The sequence below is a fragment of the Delphinapterus leucas genome, chromosome 5 (genome assembly GCF_059928025.1).
Source record: "Delphinapterus leucas isolate spDelLeu-1000000601 "Yukka" chromosome 5, BTC_Dleu_Yukka2, whole genome shotgun sequence".
Taxonomy (NCBI): domain Eukaryota; kingdom Metazoa; phylum Chordata; class Mammalia; order Artiodactyla; family Monodontidae; genus Delphinapterus; species Delphinapterus leucas.
The window spans coordinates 28,321,271-28,330,463 of record NC_143133.1 but is presented as its reverse complement, the minus strand read 5'-3'; the positions used below and the strand labels follow the sequence as shown (position 1 = coordinate 28,330,463).

General features: G+C 35.7%; 1 non-coding gene across 1 annotated transcript; it reads right to left on the bottom strand.

The window, feature by feature from the left end:
* Positions 1-8,453: 8,453 nt before the first annotated feature.
* LOC115801994 (small nucleolar RNA SNORA76) lies at positions 8,454-8,576 on the bottom strand. Its single transcript, XR_004022367.1, has one exon. It is a non-coding gene; the product is annotated as a small nucleolar RNA SNORA76 (small nucleolar RNA).
* Between the last annotated feature and the right edge of the window lie 617 nt (positions 8,577-9,193).

Here is a 9,193-nt window from a genome sequence, read left to right as displayed (position 1 = left end):
TGTAATAATGTTCTTTTTATTAATTGCAGTGGTGAAAATGTAAAAACACCCTAAGCATCTAGCAATAAGGGAATGGTTCTGACAAATGCTGGTACCCATTTGCTATATACTTGGCAGTTAAAAAGAACATGGTAGATACAGCCTTGCCAATATCTCAAAGATAGACTGCCAAATGAAAAATCAAGCTGCATTGTTTAGAATATGACCCTCATAAGGTTAACAAGACAGTAATAAGTATACATGACATATGTTCAAAAATTATATATATAATTGCATATATACATATCTATCTGTACATATATATGTGTAAAACACACAAAACTGTTAAAAAATGATTACCTCTTGGAAAAGTATTACTGTGAGGGAACAAAGAAGAAAGACTCACTTTTTATTCTATGTTAGTCTTTTTGGTTAAATTTGTATCATGAAACTGTAGTCATATGTTATTTTGTAAGACATATATATATATCTCTGAATATTCCTGTAAAACAAAGTACTCCTCAGATCCATTCAACCTATTCAAATATAGGCAATGCCCCCTAAAGTCTTGTGAACATGGCTTTCCAGTGTGGCAGTATGGCCTGTCTGTACTCTTCCTTACAAAAGCACCAGCAGATCCTGGGGCACCAACAAATCTGAGACACCTGATTTCCTGTCATTAGCCTTTGAGACCACCCTGCTACCCTCATCCTGCACAGTTAATTCATTTGTTATTGGATTTGTCGTTCACATCACAGTACCTCTTCTCCTACTCACTCCTCTGCCCTTTCTCATTCTACCTGTACATTCTTCCATCTCTGCTTGTACCATGGAGTCAAACCTGCATTTGAATCTTAGCTCTACCACTGTTTGTGTGGAATGGGGCAAGTTACTAAAATTCTATGAAGTCTAGTTTCTTCACCTATGAAATTATGATGATAATATCTGCCTTCCAGTATGATTGTTAGAGTACTGCGTGTGAAGCACAGTGCTGGGCTCCTATTTAGGGCAAAAAAATAACAGCTACTATTATTATTTTTCTTTCTCTAATTAAGCCATCTCCTTTCCTGGTTCAGGGACCCTGCAACACATCAATTCCAAAGTTCCTGAGCACTCTGTACCTACTCTGATGACCCTAACTTCTGTCAGTGGGGAATCATGACAGACACTTTCTACAGTAAATACATTACTTAATCTTAACTGCTCAAATTCTATAGCAGCAGCATCATTACATACATTGTGTTCCAGAGCCTGAAAGACAGAAAAATATATCCTTACAATCAAAACAACATTGGATCATGAGTGTGCCTTGTTTTTGTCTGGAGTACCAGGAAAGAGACGTGCACAAGGGTGAGCAGAAAGGTAAACAAAATGTTTTTCTTATGAGCATAAAAGAAGAAATGATAGTAGGACATAGAATGAGTAAGTATTAAGAAAAGAATTACTAAGATGAATCAAGCTCCTCTGGGTCGCCTCATACAAAGGCAAATACAATTCTTCTTTCTGAAAGACAATTTACCTAAAACCACATCACGTGTATGGTTACCACTTTCCATGACATACAGAAACACATTTGAATTTGATTCTGTAAAGCATGTAATTTAAACATTGACACAGTGCTCTAAGTGAGTCCATAAAATCTGTGCTGTAGGGTCTAATATATAGTTGAAATCGCATTATGATGAAATTCTTTCAATTAATCAGGTAATTTTATCCCAAACCATGCTATGGTTACTATAATATTAAAGTGCTATTATCCACTGAAGTGCTGTTTCTCGTTGCTTTTTGTTATTTTCATTGTAAATATATTCAAGAGCACTACAACTATATATGAAACGGTACATTTTAATGTTTTATTTAAAAATTCGTGCTTAAAGTAACGTTGATTTGTTTCTGCCACTGTAAAAAATTTTAAGCCATGTAAGTGGTCACATCTTTTAACAAGAAAGGCATGGTTCATAAATACTTTAAAGACATACCAACAGCACTAAACTGAACATGAATCCTGTGGGCTAAGTGTGTGGGTTCCCAGTCAAAACAGATGCCATCCTCCATAATACCTGGTGTTTTTGCTGGTATTCTTTATATTGCTATTATAAGAGCTCTTGATAGTCAAAGACATCTTCTTCTGAAGCTTTCTTCTAGAAAACATATCCTATTTAATAAATTAGGTGTAAAGCTCTTTTAAAATGCTTTGGATTTTATTTATCTTAAATAAATTCTGATAAAAATCTAAATCACAAGTATTTCACCCAGGTGAAGACATGAAAATAAAATGGTCTTTCTCTTATTTTATTCCTTCATATTTCCCCCTGCCCCTCCTAGATATGATAACCTATTTCTGAGGTAATACGTATAATTCTGTGACAAATCCACTTCAGCCTTGGTAATGCCCTTCGGTTTGACTTCAAAACATTCACTGGCTCTCATGGATTTGTACTATTTAACACCCAGATAAAGGTAATCTGCCTTTTTTAATAACGATGGATTACATTTTCTAGTTACATTCTCTTATTCAATTGGATTTTTTCAATTTAAGCACATCTATTCTAAGGGAAAAATGTAACGTCAGTCTGAGAATAATTGTAGCTATTAGAAAAGTAAACATGATGAAACACAAAGTAACATAAACTGAAATTATCTGATTAAATTACTATAGAAGACTAGTATTTCCACGGAAAAACAAAGTATCTATATGCTCTATATTTTACCTCTCCTTTTTTTGTTATAGGACTATGTTATAACTTGTACCTTCTCATAATCAAATATGTGGGGATGTGGGGATATTTTAAATAGAAATGAAAATTTGGAGCATATACAATGAAAGAGATGCTATATCATTGTATGTTTAGAGCTTGGTCTGACAGTTCCTAAGCTAACAAATGTCTTACTGCTTTTATGGATGTTCTTCCTGAATACCAATTCCAGATTATTCCTTGAAGTTATATTCTGATAACATGGCTAAGTCCATTAAAACTTACTTTGATTGTGTAGCACTCACATACATGCAAATAGACACTACTTTATTGAGACCTATTCCACTCAATTTGAACCATTAAAAATGTAAACCCACATCACTGATAAATATTTTTAATTGCTTACTTAAGCTACTTAAATACTTAAATACAACCATAATAATAAAATCAGCTATGATGTTTTCAGGATCTATATGATGTACATAGTACCCATCATTTTAACTAAGCTTTCCATAAACCTCACAAGTATTCAGCAGGATAGGTTTACTGACCCCTTTTCCAGGTGATGAAACTAAGACCCACAGATGTGAACAAACTGTTCAACTAACTAGCTTAAGTAGTATTTGAACCTGGTCAACCCAATTCTAAAGTGTATGACCAGTCCAGTGCACCACTCAGATTCCTGGTAACCAGTTCTGAGACTTGAACCCAAGCATTACCCCAGCTCAGCACCCTGCACAGTGCCTGACATCTAGTGAGTGCTTAGTAAATGGTCAATGAATGAATGAATACATAAACAAAATATTAGTCTTGGTAAAATACAGAATATGGCTCAAAAGTCTGAAATGTACTATCACAGTTTCTTAAAGCCAGCGTGCAAAATCATGAAAGTATACTCAATGGTATAAATTTCATTAAAATCACATTTACAGCAGCATATTTCTATTTGAAGAACTGATACCCAAGCTTTAAAGTAACAGCATATGTGGTCTTTTATATGTAAATATATTACAGTCTGAGAAATTGGGCATATTGATGTCTTCAACTGTTTTCACGTAAATTCACATTTAATTATGACTTGTTAATGGAACATTCCTTTTTTGCTGTGTCAGAATTAAAACAGTATATTTCACCTTCATTCCTTTTTCAGAGATGGCAATGTTTAAATCTGGTATTTGGGTTTGAAATCATGTTTTCTGACCAAAATTCCTTTGGAGAGCAGAATGCAATATTCAGTATTTCCAGGTATGCTGTTGTTGGACAGATCCTGTAGCAATGAACCTGAAAGATTGGCAGGATGAAAGAGTAAGAGTTCAGAAGGGACAAAGCCAAGATGCCAAGGTAGAAGGAGAGGAGAAAAGCAGGCGGGGGGGCTGGAGGGGAGGGAGAGACAGAGAGAGAGAGATTTGTATTTGTCTTACTACCTTGTGACGACCATGTAGAAGGACATGATCCTGTTTTGTAGCACTATTTTATTAAAATAATAATAATATTGTATTTGTCTTCTTTAAAACATTTCATAACAGTGCACCAAAAAAAGATATGGAGACCCTCCTGTTTCATTTCCTGCCTTCATAGAATGTTGTGTTACTAAAATATTTTCAGCAGAACTTGAAGCAATATAAAATGTTTGCTTGAGGATTTATTTTAGTCCCTTTAAGCTGAACTTCTGTAATCAAATCTATTTACAGACATTCCACAGTGCCCTATGGTTACTAGCTTATGCAAATGAAGCGTGACCCTGGGAATAAACCTCTTGCCCCCTCATCATCCTCCCTGGCTTCAAAGGCCTCTAGGCAATCACTTTTTTAAGTGAAGAGATTTTTAAGATGAATTGAAATAGAAAGACAGGGAACATAACTTGATGCCCAATACTCCTACAACCCAACCATTTACTATTTACTATTTTCCCATAAATATTTAGACACTAATTTATAAATCCATTTGGAATAAATGTGTTAGTGTGTAATGATTTTTTTTTCAGCATCTTCTTTTACTTTGAATTCAGAAACTAGAGACCAATATCAATCAATAGTCATTTATTCTAACTTCATTTCTTACTTCTTAAACTAAGGGTCACTAGACTGGGACAGAAATTGTTTAGTGATAATAAAATCTTTTCTGCTGATTCTATTATCACTGAAAATATATTTGTGCTGAGTACGAGAATAATCAAAGTAATTAGAAAGATTTATATAATTCCATGAGGACAATAACTAGGTATAAATTTAACACATTATTTGAATATATTAGTGTTAGGATTGGAATATATTGGTATTTACAAGCAATTAAGAAAAACAATGGATCCAATTTTTTAGAAAAGGGTAATGAAACTGGATAATTGGTTGCATTTTCAGATGTATTAGTGGGAAACAGCTGTACAAAATTTTTAAATGACAATCACCATAACAAACTATATAATTTTAGGGGGTTCCTTCCTACTGGACAATACCTTGAAAATAAAAACAGTTATTTTTTCGTGGGACAAAATATTTAAAATCCAGATGGCCAGTGGAGTCGAATAAATTCTTGGAGGCCCCAGAGACCTCAAGGTCAAAGTGTCATCTCAAAATACTGCCAATTTTTAGAAATACTCCAGGATAAGTCTGGGACCTGTAGGCCAAAAGGTCTCCTCTGCAATATTTTAAGGGATGGCAAACTACAGATTACTAACTTTTCAGTAATGGCATGATAAAGTTAGATAAAGTTAGAGTACAAGAAAACACTGGCAATTCCCTTTAAATATATATTTCTTTTAATTTTTGAATTTTATTTTATTTATTTTTTTATACAGAGGTTCTTATTAGTTATCCATTTTATACATACTAGTGTATATATGTCAACCCCAATCTCCCAATTCATTTTAATTCCCTATTTAAGTGTGCTGAATCTTTACTATTTTTAATGAAATATAGAGCTTTATTAAAATTAAAGTAAATGTTATTTAAACTCTGTTTTTAATGTTCTGCTTTATGTAAAAGTCATCAAATTTATGTCATGGGATTTTATTTTAGGCAGTTTATGTTGAATAGTCAGTATTTTGCATAGATGACTTCTTAGGCCTTGAAATCATAAGGCTGTGCAAAATCCTTGCTTTCAAAGGAGTCTGGGACCTCAAGACCACAGCCATCTGCCTGGAAAAATCTGAATAGACTCCAGAACAGGGGTAACAGTCCTGAATGCTTGGTCAGCAAAAAAATGACCAAAAGGCAGGGAAATAATACATAATCTCCCCAAAATAGATGCCAGAAATAGGTGCTAAAACTCAGCAGGTCACAGTGAGTAATGACTCAAAGTAAGTTTGTTGTACTTGTGAATATTATTGAGTTGAAGAGGAAACATGCATGAGACCAGAAAAAAGGAGAATGATACAACAGAACTAAGAATCAGTAATTAAGAAGAAACTGTAGCATAGCAAGCCAAAATCATAGCTAAAATCCACTAAAAATTTTAATACTAGAGAAACTAAGAACCCAGTAGAAAAAAATCAAAGACCTCAACCTGCGGAAAGTAGGAAGTCCAGTAGAAAACATGCAATAATTAAAGAAAACATTCCTGAAAAAAAATTTATATATACACACACACACATATATATATATATGATTCCAACTTAGTATTCTTACAGACTGAAAGATTCCTTTCAGAAGCATTTCCCCCAGATACTTAGCTGTCAAATTTTAAACTTCAATAACTAAGAAAAACTGGAATATAATCTCAACTGTGGATGCTGCTCCTCAGACTGAGAAAGGGATGGGAGGATGCTCAAAGATAAAGAGCTACTCTTACAAGTGCAGCAAAGAAAGTAGATAACAGAATTAAAAACAGCAATATCCTTTGGAAAGACAATAGGAAGCTCAAGTTCAGGTTCCATGGAGTGATCATGGTCTCTAACTTTTTTAAGGTCCTGGCCACTGTGACAGAAGACACATCTCATCTCTCAGTTTCAGAAATTCCTGCTCTGAACCACACTTAGATAGCAAGTCACAAGATAGGATCCCTAGTAGCAAAGCCCTGGACTATGTCAAGCCTTAACAGTTCTGCATACTGCTCATCACCACATGTCATTCACTAAAGAATAATAACCCAAGCTACTTTTTCTCAGTGGGTTAAAAATCTCAAAGAACAAAGGCAGAGGAAAAGCTCTAAAAATTCACAGAAATGTATCATAAATGCAGATGGCCAGAAAATAATGGCAATAAACAGAGGAGTGAATTTGAGGATAGGATTTACCTCTTTTGGCCAAACCATGTATGGAGAGGACAACGTGCTTAGGGCACAGGCATTTCAGCCCACACTCCTTCAGCAAGCCAAGAGCATTCTGATACTGTTAAGTCATAGGCAACACTTCAAGGGCCACAAGAACCTAATGTTTTCGTCTCTACCAATAGAAAGATGCAACATACAGTTGCCTTCTGGGTAGCCGAATCCCAGCTAGGAAACACCTGAGGTCCTGGGAGACTGATATGAAAAATAGCTTGTGCTTTTTGGCTACATTTGTGAAAGATGCCCCATTTTTTTATAAGCAACGTTGTTACTAAGGAGATGGTAGAGTAACTCCATAGGAAGTCCAGGACCAGGTGGATCCAACCAGGGTCTTATAGGAATAAAGAGCAATGAATTCCTAAGTGAAGGGGAAGTCTATGCTGTTAGCTCAGGGTTGAACAAGGACTGAAGGCATTCCTGGAGGTAGGATATTGGATGCAATGTGTGATTGGAGCCTTTCAGAGTCAGTCACCCTGGACCAGTGGCTGTGCTGTAGTGACTGGTAACTAAGCATATATGCATAGGCACCCACTCCTGCAGAATGAGTAGGCATCCAGCAAAAAGTGCAGACAAGCCTGACACTGAAACTATTTGGACGAGGGAGGCAAAGGTATTAGTGAGCTGAACAAACTTTCCTGTTCGCTGTAAGCCTAATTTTACAAGTAAGACTAGCCTCCCCTTTAGCCTTAAGGATTTATGGGGCTTCTTGGGCAATTAAGGAGGTGGTATACTAAGAAGGCAGGTAGGTACTTGAGTGATTAGAATATGTTCCAGGTCTGTGGAGCAGGACATACTACTTACAAAAGGAATATCAGTCTCTCTTCTAGGCTTTTATCATATTCATCAGAGTGGCACCTTCATTCTCACATCCTTCTGTTTTCAAGGTTATTACACTGTATTATTTGAAGTATCTTTACATAATTGTGCTCTTTTTGATGTTCTCCACACATACTCACATATCTACTTTCAAATAAGAAACTACTGATACAAACTTCCATTAAGTCAGCTTACCTATTATAGCACCTATTTTCAATTGATAAATTATGCTTTACTTTATGTGCTTACACTGAATTCAAAAATGTAAAATACAATTCCAATTTCCAACCAATAATGTCTTTCAAAATCTTGTTTAACCTCACCACAAAATTAATTTTACCTTAGCATGAAACCAATTGCGTTTTCAAGGGATACTGAAACACAACAGAGATCCTACTGGGTTGTACTATCCGCTTTTTTGAAACAAACCTGTTTTAAAAATTAACTTTAAAAGTTTTATATATATATATATATATATATATATATATATTCTTTTTTTTTTTTTTTTAAGTTAACCTGCACTGATCCCTACGAAGAGATGACACTGGGACTTACAGGAAAGACACTAGATATGCCGGGCACTAAGTAGCAGAGACTGCAGGATCCCTGATGTCTCCCGAAGGAATTTAAACCTTGGCTTTAAGGGCTGGGCCTGATTCGCGACAGCCCCCGACTGACAGCCCGGCGCTGCAGAGTAGTTCTTGGGTCTCGGTTAAAAGGGCCGCCTCCGCGGGGACCACGTGGCCCCCGTTTCGCTAAAGTGCGTGCTTTGGCGCTGCAGCCGGACTCTCCGCGCCGCGCGCCGACGCCCAAAAGCAGTGCGTTAGAAAATATGTTTATTTTTTATATTAAGACATGGAGCTGTACTTTGAAGTCTTTGAGAAAAGAAGAATCTGCAGGTACTTTTTTATACATCTATTTTTATTGCATTATTAAAATTTTCATCTGTTTTAGCCAGCTTAGGCTAAATCATGCAGTGACAAATGATCTCAAGTCTTGTGGACTAAACAATAAAAGTTTATTTCTTGCTCACATTTATGCTCATCACATTGATGTCCTGCGGCTTTGCTCAATGTGCTCTTTATTTTGGAAGTAAGTCTGAATAAGCAGCCCTTATGTGGAGCGTGCTGGCTTTCTGACAGAGAGGAAAGAGAGGTGGCTTTCAAAACTACAGCATGAAAGTGGCGTATGTCACTTGTGGACCTTACTTATTTCATTATAATTTATTTCGTATATATTTATACATGGAGAGAGAGAGAGAGATCATTTAATTTATACACAGCTTCCAGGAAAGACTACCTGAAATGTTCCAACAGATCCTGGAGAAAGAAACTCCAAGATTTTATTTGTGTAGCCCAGTGCCTCTCTATTATATGATTAGAAAATCATCATATTAGAACCCACTCACCAAAAAGACAATTTCTCAAAGACCTACGTAT